Below are 15166 nucleotides of genomic sequence, written 5' to 3' on the forward strand. Positions count from 1 at the left end.
GGAGTCATGAATATTCATGACAGGCGAAACATGCACCGTTGAGCCTCACACTTCATGGGTCACATATTAAAAATGGGCAGTGTTAGCACCATCCAAGGGTGGAGTTTTAGGTTCTCTGATGTCTAAAGGTGAAATGGGGAACAAAAAAACCCTCGCTGCGGTTTCTCCGTAAATCGACCCGAATTGCTCAGGATGGTGGTCAGTTTTCCGAAAAGGATGTTTGTCAGTGGTGTGGAAAGGCGAACGGGAGAGATCATTTGGCTGAGGCCTCAGGTGATTGGCTAATGATTGTCTGTGTCTTGTTTTCCAGAGCTAGTTCCTGCTTATTCCTTAGGAAATAATTCTGGTTAAACGTTACTAAGGAAGGGAGCATACTGAGGTGGGTCCGACCTCTTATCCCGTCATGGCCGGAAACTCAGTTTTTACACACACACACACACACACACACACGCACGCACGCACGCACCCACCCCCAACAGGCATACACAGGAAATTTGAATGGAATCACATTGAAACATTGAATTTACAGATCAACTTCTAGATAATTGACATCTTTATAACATTGAAGTTTTTAACCCTGGGGTCCCCTTGGCCTGGAAGGGGTCCATTCACTCAGTTGTGGGGCTTAGAATTTTATTTTTATTTCTCAATGAATAGATGGAACTTTATCAAATACTTTTCTGCCTTTATTAAAATGATTTTGTATGACTAAAAATTCTTTGTATTTTTAATATGGCAATATACTTTGATTTTTCAGTATTCAACCAACTTTGCATTCTTGGAATACGTTCAATTTAGTTATGGTCTGTTATCCCTGTTTTATAAATTGCTGGATTCAGGTTGCTAATATGTCGTCGGGGATTTGGTGCCTTTATTTGTGAGAGAGATCAGCCTGCAACTGTCCTTTCCCCTCATGTGTTTGTTGGGTTCAGGGCTCACAATCACGCAGGCCATATGAACTGTGTGGGAACTCTTCCCTCTTTTACCACTTTCTGGAAGAATTTCTCCCCTAAGAAGTAATCTTTGTGGGAGGATTTTGAATTATAAATTTCATTTCCTTTTTTAAATTTTTATTTTTTTTTTGCATTTTAGGTTTTGGGGTACATGTGAAGAACATGCAAGATTGTTGCATAGGTACACACGTGGCAGTGTGATTTGCTGCCTTCCTCGCCTTCACCTATATCTGGCATTTCTCCCCATGCTATCTCTCCCCACCTCCCCACCCCACACTGTGCCTCCCCTATTTCCCCCCAACAGACCCCAGTGTGTAGTGCTCCCCTCCCTGTGTCCATGTGTTCTCATTGTTCAACACCCACCTATGAGTGAGAACATGCGGTGTTTGATTTTCTGCTCTTGTGTCAGTTTGCTGAGAATGATGCTTTCCAGGTTCATCCATGTCCCTACAAAGGACACAAACTCATCGTTTTTGATGGCTGCATAATATTCCATGGTGTATATGTGCCACATTTTCCCTGTCCAGTCTATCGTCAGTGGGCATTTGGATTAAATTTCATTTCTTTATAAGTTATAGGGCTATTCATATATTCTATTTTTTGTGTGTGGGTAAGGTTTCGTAGATTTTGTTTCTCCTAGGACTGTGTCTTTCATCTCTGACCTCAAATTCATGAGAATAAAGCTGTTTGAAAGATCCTTTTATAGACCTCACTGATTGTGGGCTGGAGGCCGCCCTCTGCAAGACGGTCTTCTTCGTGCACAGTTCACCGTATAGCTCATTCTGCAAGGCCACCTGGAGGAGGAGTAGTTCCAAGATCTGCAGTTTGGGGGAGATGGCCTCTGCTGTTTGTCATTTCTGCCATCCTTGCCTGTGGAGCTCATAGATCACCTGTTTTGCAATTTTGGATTGTGAACTCATATTTGGTGGGACTTTATTCTGGGAACTCTCTGGGGCCTGGATTGAGGTGTTTCCTTTCAGAGACATTGAGTTTGCTTCTTTCATGTTTCTTGGGAGCCACCCAAGCAGGGACATTCATTTCTTGGCTTGAGGTTTCCTGGATGATTTGGGTGGCACACATTCAAAGGTCAAACCCATATTAAGATCTGAGATGATAAACTTTCCAGAGGGAATATTTCCAGCTGAGAGCTGGGACCAAGAAAGACATGTTTTCTTGCTGTCTCCCTTTACCAGTGGGTGGATTTTTTTCTAGTATCTTCTGCCACTGAGTGTGTAGCTCTTCTAGGGTCCTGGGCTTTATATGGCAATCCCAGTCAAAATTTTCCAACATCTGTGGACCAAGCCCTTGTTCCGTCCCCATAGGGCCATTAAAACCCAGCCCTCCTGGGAACAGCGAGCTCAGCATCCCTTTACCTTTCCTTAGGCAAGAGAAGTGCTCTGTCCCCAGTTCTGGATCAGAGCACACAGACCACCCTAACTATAGGAGTGAGCATGGGACTCCAGCTGGCCAATCTGGTTCTTTCATAGAAATTTGCATCTTGAACTGAGACACACAAAAATGGAGAGGGGTGGGAAGTGAGCCCTCCTGTAGAAAGTTCCCAAGAGCTGACTGATGGGGCCCTTCTGCTGAGGACCTTAAGCTTCTCAAGACCTTAAGCTTCTCAAGATATGATTTGGCTGTGTCCCCACCCAAATCTTGACTTGTAGCTCCCATAATCGCTATATGTCATGGGAGGGGCCTGGTGGGAGGTAATTTAATCACGGGGGTGGTTACCCTCATGCTGTTCTCATGATAGTGAGTGATGAGACCTGATGGTTTTATGAGGGGCTTTTCTCTCTTTGGCTCAGCAGTTCTCCTTGCTGCTGATTTGTGAAGAAGGATATGTTTGCTTCCCCTTCCACAGTGATTGCAAGTTTCCTGAGGCCTCTCCAGCCATGCTGAGCTGTGAGTCAATTAAACCTCTTTCCTTTATAAATTATCCAGTCTCAGGTGTGTCTTTACTAGCAGTGTGAGGACAGGCTAATATAGCCTGGTTGCCCAGCTTTTCCATTATGACCATCTACTGAATAGCCTTCCAATATTTTTAATCTTAAGTTCACCAGATTCAGATTCCCTAGCTTGCAACTAAAGAGCCATACTGATAAGCAATTCCTGCTTAATAGCATTTTATCCCAGGGTTTGTATGAAGGAAGCAATGACTCTCAGGATGGGTTTTGGTCAGGCCTGACTTTGAAAGGGGCCAGCAGGAGATGGGATGGAAAAAGTAGGGATTTCACCATGTTTGACAATGCAAAAGGATGCATAGATCAATATGGAAACTCAAAAGTAAAAATACATTCTCTATTTACTAAATAAGCTGAACTCTACATAAAAACTGTGTCAAGCGATCAAATCAGTAGTACAAATCATTAGCAAAACATTCTAAGAATGTTTGAGTCATCTGATGTAGTTTTGAAATAACTGGCACAATCTTTGGTTTGCCTCCAGATGTCACCAAATGGGGCCCACGTCTGAACCTTGATTGAACGTACGAAGCTGCACTGAGCCTTTTTGTGACCGTCACATTACGTAGATGACGGCCCTCTCCTGAAGGGTCTTCTGCTCTCCACAGTATTGCTCATGAGAGGGAACCTTGCTCAGGTTCTGCTGAACTAGCTGCAGTGAATTCGACAAAGCTTAGCTCTTCTAACACTGTTCAGAGAAGACCTGAAAATTGCTTATTGGTATGAAAGATTTATTCAGTTGGCCTAATTTTATTAACTTGCATTCAACCCACAATCTGTCATTTGGTCAAATTTTATGATTCAGTAACTTGAAGGAACTTTTGGTTCCTTCAGTGTATTCTTGCTGGGCATGATGGTGTGAACCTGTAAGCCCAACAACTCTGTAGGTTGAGGCAAGAGGATTGCTTGAGTTAGGAAATTCAAGTACAGCCTGGGCAACCTTGTCTCTTAAAAAAAAAATCAATGTATTCTCTATTCTTATCATTATACAATACATGCATGCATTTTTGTAAAATGCATTCAGACAACCTAATAGTTTTTCTCTCAGAATTGATATGTCCATTTGCTTTGTTTCAATTGGAATATCATAGTCCATCAGTACTGTGACAGAGTCTGCTGTGTTTTCATGAAGATTTTCATTGTGTTTTATATGTTCAGTCACATTTACCATTCCTTAGATCAATCTATAATTAGCTTTAGCAATGGAAACTTTCTTCAACTAAAGCCACATCTCTAGAAAAGTTTTCATTTTCCAATGTTTAATGACTTCCACTTCACAATTTCTACTGAGGTGAAACAGCAAAGCCCAGCAAAGTTCCCACTCTGTCTGCAGCCACACCCTGGAGCCTAAATAGTTTTCCATTTTTCATTATTTTAATTTCCCTTTTCTACAAGTATTACTTACTCTTCTCTGAGGTTGATTTGATATTTGGTTGAAAACATAAAGGTTATTGAGAAAAGACATAATGTCAGTGAGATGATTTATAATTTTTATTGCAGTTTTCAAAGATTAAAAAAAATCCAGTGTTGTGGCTGGTAACAAATTAAGCTAACCTATTTTTTCTACCTTCTGGCTGGAATGCTGTGTTTTCTCTGTAATATTACACTGCACCACCTAGACAAAGCCAAATAACTTATTTACATAAATACTTCTCATTGAAACCGTGTTTTGTGTGCACCGACAGTAAAGTATGAGATCTTTCAGATATCTTATAGCATCATGAAACCACTAAGTTATCTTAAAAATCTTGGATTTTACATTTTAAGTAAATTATTACAATTTTTATGCCAAAGAGTTAAGTTTCATTGGTTATTATTCAACCCCTTACTGCCTCGATTTATATATTTTCACCAAAATTGTTTTATTTCAGTGAGATATATATTTGTAAGAAATTGATTCCATAAACTTAGATTGTAGCGATATACTCACATCAATATTATTATTAATATTCTATTAAATGTATTATGATGGGAAATGTCAAATTATTTTTAACTATACAGTAAAATTCTTAAGTTGTTATGGTATCTTCTAAACGTTAGTTTGACTTATTATTTGATAAGCATTTTCCCAAATGCTTTATTGTATGTAGCTGATTCATAATATTGTTATACAGTTTCATGCTGATGATTATAAGTTTTCTTTATTTGAACCATAAACTTTACAACTGCCCATTCTGATAAAATAAGTATTTATCACTTTCAACCTTTGGTGATCAAACTTGTGAGTAAAATCTACTAACAACAAAAGTAAGCCGTTTGCTTTACTTGAAATAAGAGGTTGTATCTTTTCATTTCTGGAAAAATAAATTATTTCTTTGCAAAGTATTACAAGTTATTCAAAGTATGAAAATGAAGGGTTGGGCTGGGCATGGTGGCTTAGCCCATAATCCCAGGACTTTGGGAGACCGACTTTTCACCTTTTCAGTACCTCGTTCTAAAACCAGACAGCCAAGAATCGGACATTTGAAGAAAGAATGTTAACAGAAGGCACAGTGCGAAAACTCAAGAGAAAGAAATTAACAAGAGGGAGAAAAGAAAAAGAATGTAAGAATGAAAATAAACTTTTATAGAAACTATAACACGTATTCCCAAATGAAGATATTGCCGCTAATAAATAAAATTGGGAAAAAACAAAAAGTAACATTCTTAGCATGAAAATAGGTCTTGAAAACTGAAAAAAGAGAAAAGAACATGGAAATGAAAATTGTGTTGAAAATGATGGAAGAATAGGAAATACCTCCCAGATGATAGACTTACAAAGAAAGTGAAACCTGGGCACTGTGGTTCACGCCTGTAATTTCAACACTTTGGGAAGTCAAGGTGGGAGGATTGCTTGAGCCCATGAGTTTGAGACCAGCCTTGGCAACATAGTGAAACCCTGTCTCTACTAAAAATACAAAAAATTAGCTGGGCATGGTGGCGTATGCCTGTAATCCCAGCTACTCAGGAGGCTGAGGCAGGAGAATTGCCTGAACCCAGGAGGCGGAGGTTGCGGTGAGCTGAGATCGCGCCATTGCACTCCAGCCTGGGTAACAAGAGCGAAACTCCATCTCAAAAAAAAAAAAGAAAAAAAAATTAGCCAGGTGGGGTGGAGATGGTGCCTGCAGTGAGCTGAGATCATGCCAGTGTATTCCAGTCTGGGTGACAGAGCATGACTTTGTCTTAAAGGAAAAAGAAAAACAAAGAAAGAAAATGGAAAGGAAATGGGAAAGAAAGTGAAGAACATTAGAGGATTAACCCAGGAGTTTCATGATGTGGACAAATTCTACTAATGGAGATCAAAGGAAACAGAGAAGAGGAAATTATCAAAGAAATGCATTTAAAAACTCCTAGAACAGAAGGACTTGACTTTCCACTTTGAAAAAACTCACTGAGTCCCCTGCAAAATGAAAAGCCATTGGTAAAATACAAATCCTTAGTAAAACACAAATCCTGAAACGTCAAAACACTGAGATCAAGTTTCACAGTGAGAAAAATGGAACCCAAGCTAAGGACTAATTGTCTTCCCAACAGCAATGTGGGAAGCTAGAATGCAATGAGAATGTGATTCCCCGATCCCAGGGAAGCATTCCACTTAGACCCTAGGCTCTGAAGGGTGAGTGCTCCAGGAGGATGCAAAAATGACATTTTCAGTCATGCAAGTTCCCAAGGAGCTCACTTTGCAGTTACCTTTTCTGAAAAAGCTGCTATAGGGTGCCCTCCAGCAAAATAAAAAAAAAATAAATTAAGGAAGCAAAGGACACAAGATCAGGGTCAAAGGCACACTCCCAGCCACCTGGCACCATGAGGTTACAGCGGGCAGCAACCTGAACAGCAGGATTTTTAGGAAGGTCTCTTTCCTAGGAACAAATGCCACTGATGGAATACGTGATGTTTTTGAATGTATTCAGAAGAGATTTGTATTTCTGATGAAGAATTTTTGGAATGAATTTTCGGTGGGTTCAGAAAAATGGATAACCTGTAGTACCTTACAATAAAACAGATATCTGTTTCTGGAATGAAATAGATTGCTAATTTCAAGAAAAATGAGTGGCTCATTTTTGTTGCTAATGACATAAATGTTGGATGCCAATGTTAAAAAGTCATTGTCCTTAGTCTATTTTCTGTTGCTTATAACAGAATACCTAAAACTTGGGAATTTATAAAGAAAAGGAACTGATTGCTTACATTTATGGAGGTTGAGAAGGATGAAGCTCAAGGGGCCACATTTAGTGTGAGCCTTCTTTCTGGTGGGGACTCTGCAGAGCCCTGAGGTGTTGTGGGACATCACATGGTGAAGGGGCTGAGTGTGTCAGCTCAGGTCTCTCTTCTTATAAAACGACCAGATCCACTCCCATCATAACCCATTAATCCAGTAACCTATTAATCCCTGGATAGATTAATCCTGCCCTCATGACCCAATCACCTTTTAAATTCCCCAGCTCTCTTTAGTGCCACATTAGGGATTAAATTTCTTTTTTACTTTTTACTTTTTTTTTGGAGATGGAGCCTTGCTCTGTTGCCCAGGCTGGAGTGCAGTGGTGTGATCTTGGCTCACTGCAACCTCCACCTCCCGGGTTCAAGCAATGCTTGTGCCTCAGCCTCCTGAGTAGCTGGAACTACAGGCTCCTGCCACCACGCCAGGCTAATGTTTTGTTGTTTTAGTAGAGATGGGGTTTTGCCATGTTGGCTGGTCTGGTCTTGAACTCCTGACCTCAAGTGATCCACCTGCCTTGGCCTCCCAAAGTGCTGGGATTACAGGCGTGAGCCACCGCTCCCAGCCAGGATTCAATATTAACATGACTTTTTGAGGAGAGAAATATTCAAACCATGTCAGTCATTAAAAGTTGAAAGCATTGAATACATATTTTATCCTGATAATGTTCACAGTTCAAATACAAGAGAAATTTATAATCGTCAATGAGAAAACATAAAATAACATGAGCCAGATATAATAAAGTATTTGACATATATTATACTCTTGGGGGAAAATTTATAGAAAAATATTGGTAATACAAATTTAAAAAATCGAAAATATCATCAGAACCTGCAACATATTTTGGTGAACATTTCTGAATTAGTACAATTTTAGTTATCACCAGTGAAATTCAGTTTTATAGCTGAGGTATATTGTATTAGGCTGTTCATAGTCCCATAACAAAATAGCGTAGATGGAGTGTCTTAACAACAGAAATGTATTTCCTTACTTTCTGGAGGCTGAAAAGTCCCAGATCAAGGTGCTGGGACACTCGGTTCCTGGTGAGGGCCATTTCCCGGGTTGCAGAGGCTGCCTTCTCACTGTGCGCAGGGACTGGGGGGAGTTTCTTCATCTTCTTATAAGGGCACTAATTCTGTCATGAGGGCCCCACCATTGTGACCTCATCCAGCCCTCATCACTCCCTAAGCCTTCACCCCTCTAGGGGCGAAGCTTCCACATTAGAATGAAGAGAAAGGCACAATTTAGTCGGTGTCATATATTAATATCTAGTCTTTCCAGAGAAGATAATTCTGCGGCTGGGGGTTCGGCAGTGACTCTTTGGAAAGCTCAGTGCATGCCCTGTGACCTAGCAAGTCTGTGCTCAGACATGTGCACCTGTGCACCAGGAGAGACAAAAAAAATGGTTACATTTGCACTGCTTGTATTGTAAAAAAGTGGATAATGTAAATATCCATTCACAGAAGAATGAACAATCTAGGGTATGAGCCTACACCAGAATATTGTAGGCAGTTACACAAATGCCTCTAAAAATGTTCATGTTCTTTGTAAGAGGCAAGCTGCAAAACAATACATTCTGCCAGGTGCAGCCTCTAATCCCAGCACTTTGAGAGGCTGAGGTGGGCGGATCACCTGAGATCGGGAGTTCAAGACCATCCTGGCCAACATGGTGAAATCTTGTCTCTACTAAAAATACAAAAATTAGCCAGATGTGGTTGCGCATGCCTGTAGTACCAGCTACTCAGGAGGCTGAGGCAAGAGCATTGCTTGAACCCAGGTGGCAGAGGTTGCAATGAGCTGAGATTGCGCCATTGCACTCCAGCCTGGGTGACACAGCCAGGTTCTGTCTCAAAACAAATGCATTCCATGTTATGTCAAGTATACAAAGTTAAAAGAAAAGGCATGCACCACAATGCATTCTATTATTAATGCATGTATACATTTGTAGTATTTAGACTAACCTCAATTATATGAACAAGTTCTAAAAAGATACTGTATTAATTTTTGACTGGACTTTCATAAAACATGTAAGATAAATGCAATTTTCCCATTAAGGTGTAATATATGTCTCACCACGTAAACCTTTTTTGTACCTCAATCAGTAGATTTTGATGTTCTTCCTTAGTTTCTCTACGTTGCTTTGAAGATCACAGGCATTTAATGTATTTTGCTTCTGCTGTTAATGGACTATCTCCCCCATGATAGCTTATATTCTGTGATTTTTGTATTATAGAAAAGCTATTAATTTTGTAACATTTAGTCTTATGCATAATCACTTAATACATTATATGAATTTAAAGATGATTCTCTGTTTTGTATATTATTCCTCTATCCTTCAGTTGTGATAATTTTATTTCCTTCTTTTATGCAATTACACATCCTATTTCTGTTTTATTTATTTTTAAATATTTTTTGTCACCTGAAAATTCCAGATAAATGGCAAATAATAATGTTCACAACAGGTAATTTTTTTTCCTGATAAAAATGGGAATGTCGGGGCCGGGCACGGTGGCTCACGCCTGTAATCCCAGCACTTTGGGAGGCCGAGGCGGGTGGATCATGAGGTCAAGAGATCAAGACCATCCTGGTCAACAAGGCGAAACCCCGTCTCTACTAAAACTACAAAAAATTAGCTGGGCATGGTGGCGCATGCCTGTAATCCCAGCTACTCAGGAGGCTGAGGCAGGAGAATTGCCTGAACCCAGGAGGCGGAGGTTGCGGTGAGCCGAGATCGCGCCATTGCCCTCCAGGGTGAAAAAAAAGAAAACCCCTCTCTCTAAAAAAAAAAAAAAAAAAAAATGGGAATGTCTTTAAAGTAGGTTTTTGTTGTGCTCAAAGGTAGGTAATAATCTCTCCTTCTTAGAGTTTTCAACTTTTCTTATTACTAATAGATATTAACTTGGGGGCATAAATGAATGTTTTACTGCACTTTTTCAAATTAATGGATAGCATTATCTTTAAACAAACAATAGCATTGACATTTCTGGGATAAACCTCCACCCTGAGGTAAGCCGGAATAATATTGTAATTGAGGAATTTGACCACTAGATGGCGGTGTGCCCTTAGTTTTTGCTTTGGGAACCTTAAATTGCTTAGTGTTAAAATTTAAACCTTTTATTTATTTATTTATTTATTTATTTATTTATTTATTTATTTATTTTGGGAGGGAGTTTCGCTCTTGTTACCCAGGCTGGAGTGCAATGGCGCGATCTCGGCTTACCGCAACCTCCGCCTCCTGGGTTCAGGCAATTCTCCTGCCTCAGCCTCCTGAGTAGCTGGGATTACAGGCACGCACCACCATGCCCAGCTAATTTTTTGTATTTTTAGTGGAGACGGGGTTTCACTGTGTTGACCAAGATGGTCTCGATCTCTTGACCTCGTGATCCACCCGCCTCGGCCTCCCAAAGTGCTGGGATTACAGGTTTGAGCCACCGCGCCCGGCCAATTTAAACCTTTTAAACAGGGATGTCCAATTTCTTGGCTTCCCTGGGCCACATTGGTAGAAGAATTTCCTTGGGCCAAACATACACACCATTAACACTAATAATAGCTGAAGAGCTAACAAAACAAAACTCATGACGTTTTAAGAAAGTTTACAAATTCGTGTTGGTTTGCAATCAAAACCGCCTTGGGTCTCATGCGGTCTGCGGCCAAGAGTTGGACATGTTGGTTTAAATTAACATGATCCACAAACTATCATCTTCCTTAGCTTTCAATTCAGTGGCCTTAAATTTGGAATGTGCTTAAAAATACTTTTGTCTTTCAATTTAGTCAGTTTTATTGGGGTATAATTTATACCCCAATAAAATTCAACAATTTTAAGCATGCAATAGAAAGGGTTGTAACAAATGCATCCAGCCTTCTTTCGACCACCGCAATTGGAATAGAGAACACTTCCATCACTCCAGGCACTTCCTTGTACCTTCCCTGCCTGCCAGCCCCTGGAACCACTGATGGGCTTTTGTTACTTGACCTTTTCTAGAATTTGGTATTAGTGAACTCATACAGTATATAGTCTGATGTATGTGGCTTCTTTTGCATGGCCCCATGCTTTTAGGATTCATCCATATTAAGTGATTCCATAATTTTCTCCTTTTTATTGTGGACTAGCGTTCCATTGAATGGCTTTGCAACAATTTGTTTGCTCATTCAGCCACAATGGACATTTTATGCTCCCCTCGCCCATGTGTGTGAGTTTCAGTTTGTGAACGTCTTTAACAGCACGTGGCATTATCAGACTTTTAAATTTTGGTGAGTGTGAAGTTATACTTCATTGTGTTTTGACTGCATTTCCTTAATGTCTGTAAGGATGATAATAAGCATCTGTTAATGGGTTTATTTGCCATCTAATATCTTCTTGGTGAACTGTCTGCTCAGATCTTTTGATCATTTAAAAAAATTACCTTGTTTATCTTCTCATTTTGCATTGTAACGGCTCTTTATATATTCTGGATAGAAGTCCTTTCTATTATTTGCAAACATTTTCTCACAGGCTATGGCTTGCCTTTTCATTAGCAGTGTCTTTTGAAGAGCATATGTTCTTAATTTTGATAAAGTTCAATTTATTAAATTTTAATATATCGTTCTTTTTTCTGGGTCCAGTTTAAGAAATCTTCGCTTAACCCTAGGTGACCAAGATTTTCTCTTACGTTTTCTTCTAGAAGTTTCAGAGTTTAGCTTTTACGTTAAGATCTATGATCCATTTCAAATTAGTCTTCTTCTATAGTGTGAGATAGGGGTTGCATTTAATTGTTTCATTATTGCATGGGACAAATTTGCATCCAGTTGTTTCGGGAGCAGTTGTTGAAAAACTTATCATTTCTTCGTCGAATTGCCTTGGGAACTTTGTCAAAATTTTGATTGGCTTTACACGAGTGGATCTATTTCTAAACTCACTATTCTGTTCCCTTGATCTATATGGTATTTTTTTCCTTAGACTAACGCCACAATGTCTTGATGACTGTTGATTTATTTAGTTAATTGATTTATTATTTAGTTCATTTATTATTTAGTTAATCTTGTAATGAGTAGTGTTAGTCTTCCAACCTATCTTCCTTTTCCAAAATTGTGTTGGCCACAAACAAAATTGTTCTAGGTCCTTCTCATTCCGTGTAAATGTTATAATTAGCATCTCGATTTCTACAAAAAAGAAGAAACCTTCTGAGACTTAACTTGAGATTTCACCAGATCTCTAAAACAGCTTCAGTAGAATTGACATCATAACAATATTGACTCATGAGCATGGCATACCTCTCAATTTATTTAGATCTTCTTTAATTTTTCTCAGGATTGTTTTGTAGTTTGTGCATCTTTTGTTTAATTTATTCCTAAGTATTTAATATCCTTTGATGTCATTGTAAATGTTACAATGTAATTGTAAACATTTCTAATTTTCCAATATTTTATTGTGTTTTGAAAATTTCCAACTTTCAATTTATTTCTAGTATATAGAAATTCAATGAATTTTTAAAAATCGAAATTGTATCGTACAATCTTGCCAAATTCACTTGTTAGTTCTAGCAGCTTTTTGTACATTCCTTAGATTTTTCCATGAAGATTGTCATATCTCTGAATAAATCCAGTTACATTTCTTCCTTTGCAATCATATGACTTTTATTTTTTCTTCTCACAAGGACCTCTGTGATTGGTAGGATAATGCCCCAGCGATGTCGGTATCTGAATCCCCAGATTCCAAGAATATGTTACCTGACAGAGCAAAGGGAAATTAAGGTTTCAGATGGAACTATGGTTGTTAATAAACTGATTTTAAGCGATTATTCTGGAATACCTATGTGGGATCCAATGTAATAATGAAGGTCCTTGTCGGTGGAAGGGATTGGCAGAGAGGACATCAGGGTGATGGATGTGAGAAGGACTCAGTCTGATGTTGCTGGCTTTGAAGGTAGAGAAAGGAGCCACCAGTCAGGAAACGCAGCTGGCCCCAGAAGCTGGAAAGGCAGGAAATGATTCTCCCCTAGAGTCTCCAGAAAGAACTGCTCCTGCTGACACATTGATTTAGCCCAGTGAGACCTGTTAGGACTTCCCTATAGAACTGTAAGGTAATGGGGAATGCCTGCTGTCTTCAGGGACTACGTTTTTGATAGTTTATTACTGCAACATTAGTGTATTAGTCTGTTCTCATTTTGCTAATAAGGACATACCTGAGACTGGGTAATTTATAAAGGAAAGAGATTTAATTGACTTACAGTTCAGCATGGCTGGGGAAGCCTCAGGAAACTACAATCATGGTGGAAGGGGAAGCGAGCACATCCTTTTTCACATGGTGGCAGGAAGGAGAAGTGTGGAGTGAAAGAGGAGGGGATGCCCTTTATAAAACCACCAAATCTCACGAGAGCTCACTGTCATGGGAATTGCATGGAGGAATCACCCCCATGATTCAATTACCTCCCACTGGGTCCCTCCTACAACATGTGGGCGTTAGGGGAACTACAATTCAAGATGAGATTTGGGTGGGTACATAACCAAACCATATCAATTAGGAAACTAATACAACCTCCAAAGTTAAAGAAAGATGGTGAGAGTGGATGGAAGATGCTTTTTAACGGAGTACATACATGAAAAAAAAAAAAAGCTCTTTACAGTAACAATCGACATATTGACCTTTTCACTAACCCCTGCCATGACCCTGATCTATAATAAAACAAATCTGGGTCTGTTTAAAATTACTTCTGGCTTTTGTCCTGCAGAAGTTGAGAATACTTTAACTGAAGCCTCCAGCTCATGGTGGTCAGGAGTGTTGTTGACTGCCATTTTCCTTCTTTGATTAAATTATTTTTTGTGACGTTTGCTTTGAGCATGAAGGCTTTCATACCACACTGCCTGAAAAGTGAGACTACTTTTTGATTCATTTAAAAAAAGTCATGAGAAATTAATTTCATTCAGAAGATGCAGGCAGGCTGAGATTTATGTTGCAAAATCTTCCCAGCACTCTGGAAATACAGGTGGAATCAAATGTGATGTTGAAGCTGGTCTCTCTCACGGGCTATCTTGGTCTATGGGATTCATCATGAAGGAATTTCTGAGGTGCTGGAGAAGTGGCTTGGCCGATGGCCAGTGCTCAGTTTTCTTGGAGGATATGCCTGTCTGTCTGTTTGTCTTTCTCTTTCTCTCTCTGTTCTTGTTCTTGCTCTGCCTCCCTGCTGAGATAATTTAAGAGCTCAGTAATATTTAAGACTCTGGGAGACACCTTCTGGATCTTTCTCTACCTCCTTCCAGTGAGGACACTTCCTGTCTTTTGCAAGGATAGCCACCACCCACCAGCCACTGCCCTCCAATCTCTGTGCTTCTTTCTGCCTTCTTTTTTGCACATGAGTTTCATTTCATTGTGCAGCACAGAGCTATGCATTTAGATTTGTACATCACCATCAAGTATCTGGGGAGCAAGGCAAATAAATAAGTGCATACACTTAAACCATTTAAGCACCACACTTAAATATCCTGGCTTTGGGTCTAAAAAAGGGAAAGATTCCAAATGTGGGAGAATGGGAAAAATGTAGTAGTGAGTGTAAAAGTCTATGGCACGCGGGGAGGCCCTGCATATCCATTCTGTCTATTTTTCCTGGTGAAGCAGAAGATGTGCTTCTGCCCTTCTTGGAGGCGACCCCTTCCCCTGTGCCCTGGCTGCCAACAAGGCCTGCCTCTCGGGCCTTCCCAAGACATTCCGATACCTCCTCTCTCGAAGGTGTCTGAGTAGCCATCTTCGGGCTGCTTCCGCCCATCTTGGAGACAAGGTCACGCTCATTACTGTCCTCGACTTCCCCCCACGGCCCCACATCCCCTGAGTTTGCTGCTACAGCCTCTTCTTTCACGACCAAATCCCTGGAATGAGCAGTCATCACCTGTGTGCTCCACTTCCAAAATTAACTAAAGAAGAAGAAGGCTGCCCTCCATGATGCAGGCCCCGGGGGAAGCGGAGCTTTGGGCAAGCACATGATTGTCTCCTGGTCCAGCCTGGTCTCTTTATCATCGAGGAAGAGATGTCTGGGATGGAGTTTCATTCCCTTTTTTGGTAGGAAGGTGACCTGCTGACTCCC

Source organism: Sapajus apella, unplaced genomic scaffold, assembly GCF_009761245.1.
Source record: "Sapajus apella isolate SASKATOON/1434 unplaced genomic scaffold, GSC_monkey_1.0 scaffold118, whole genome shotgun sequence".
Classification (NCBI taxonomy): Eukaryota; Metazoa; Chordata; class Mammalia; order Primates; family Cebidae; genus Sapajus; species Sapajus apella.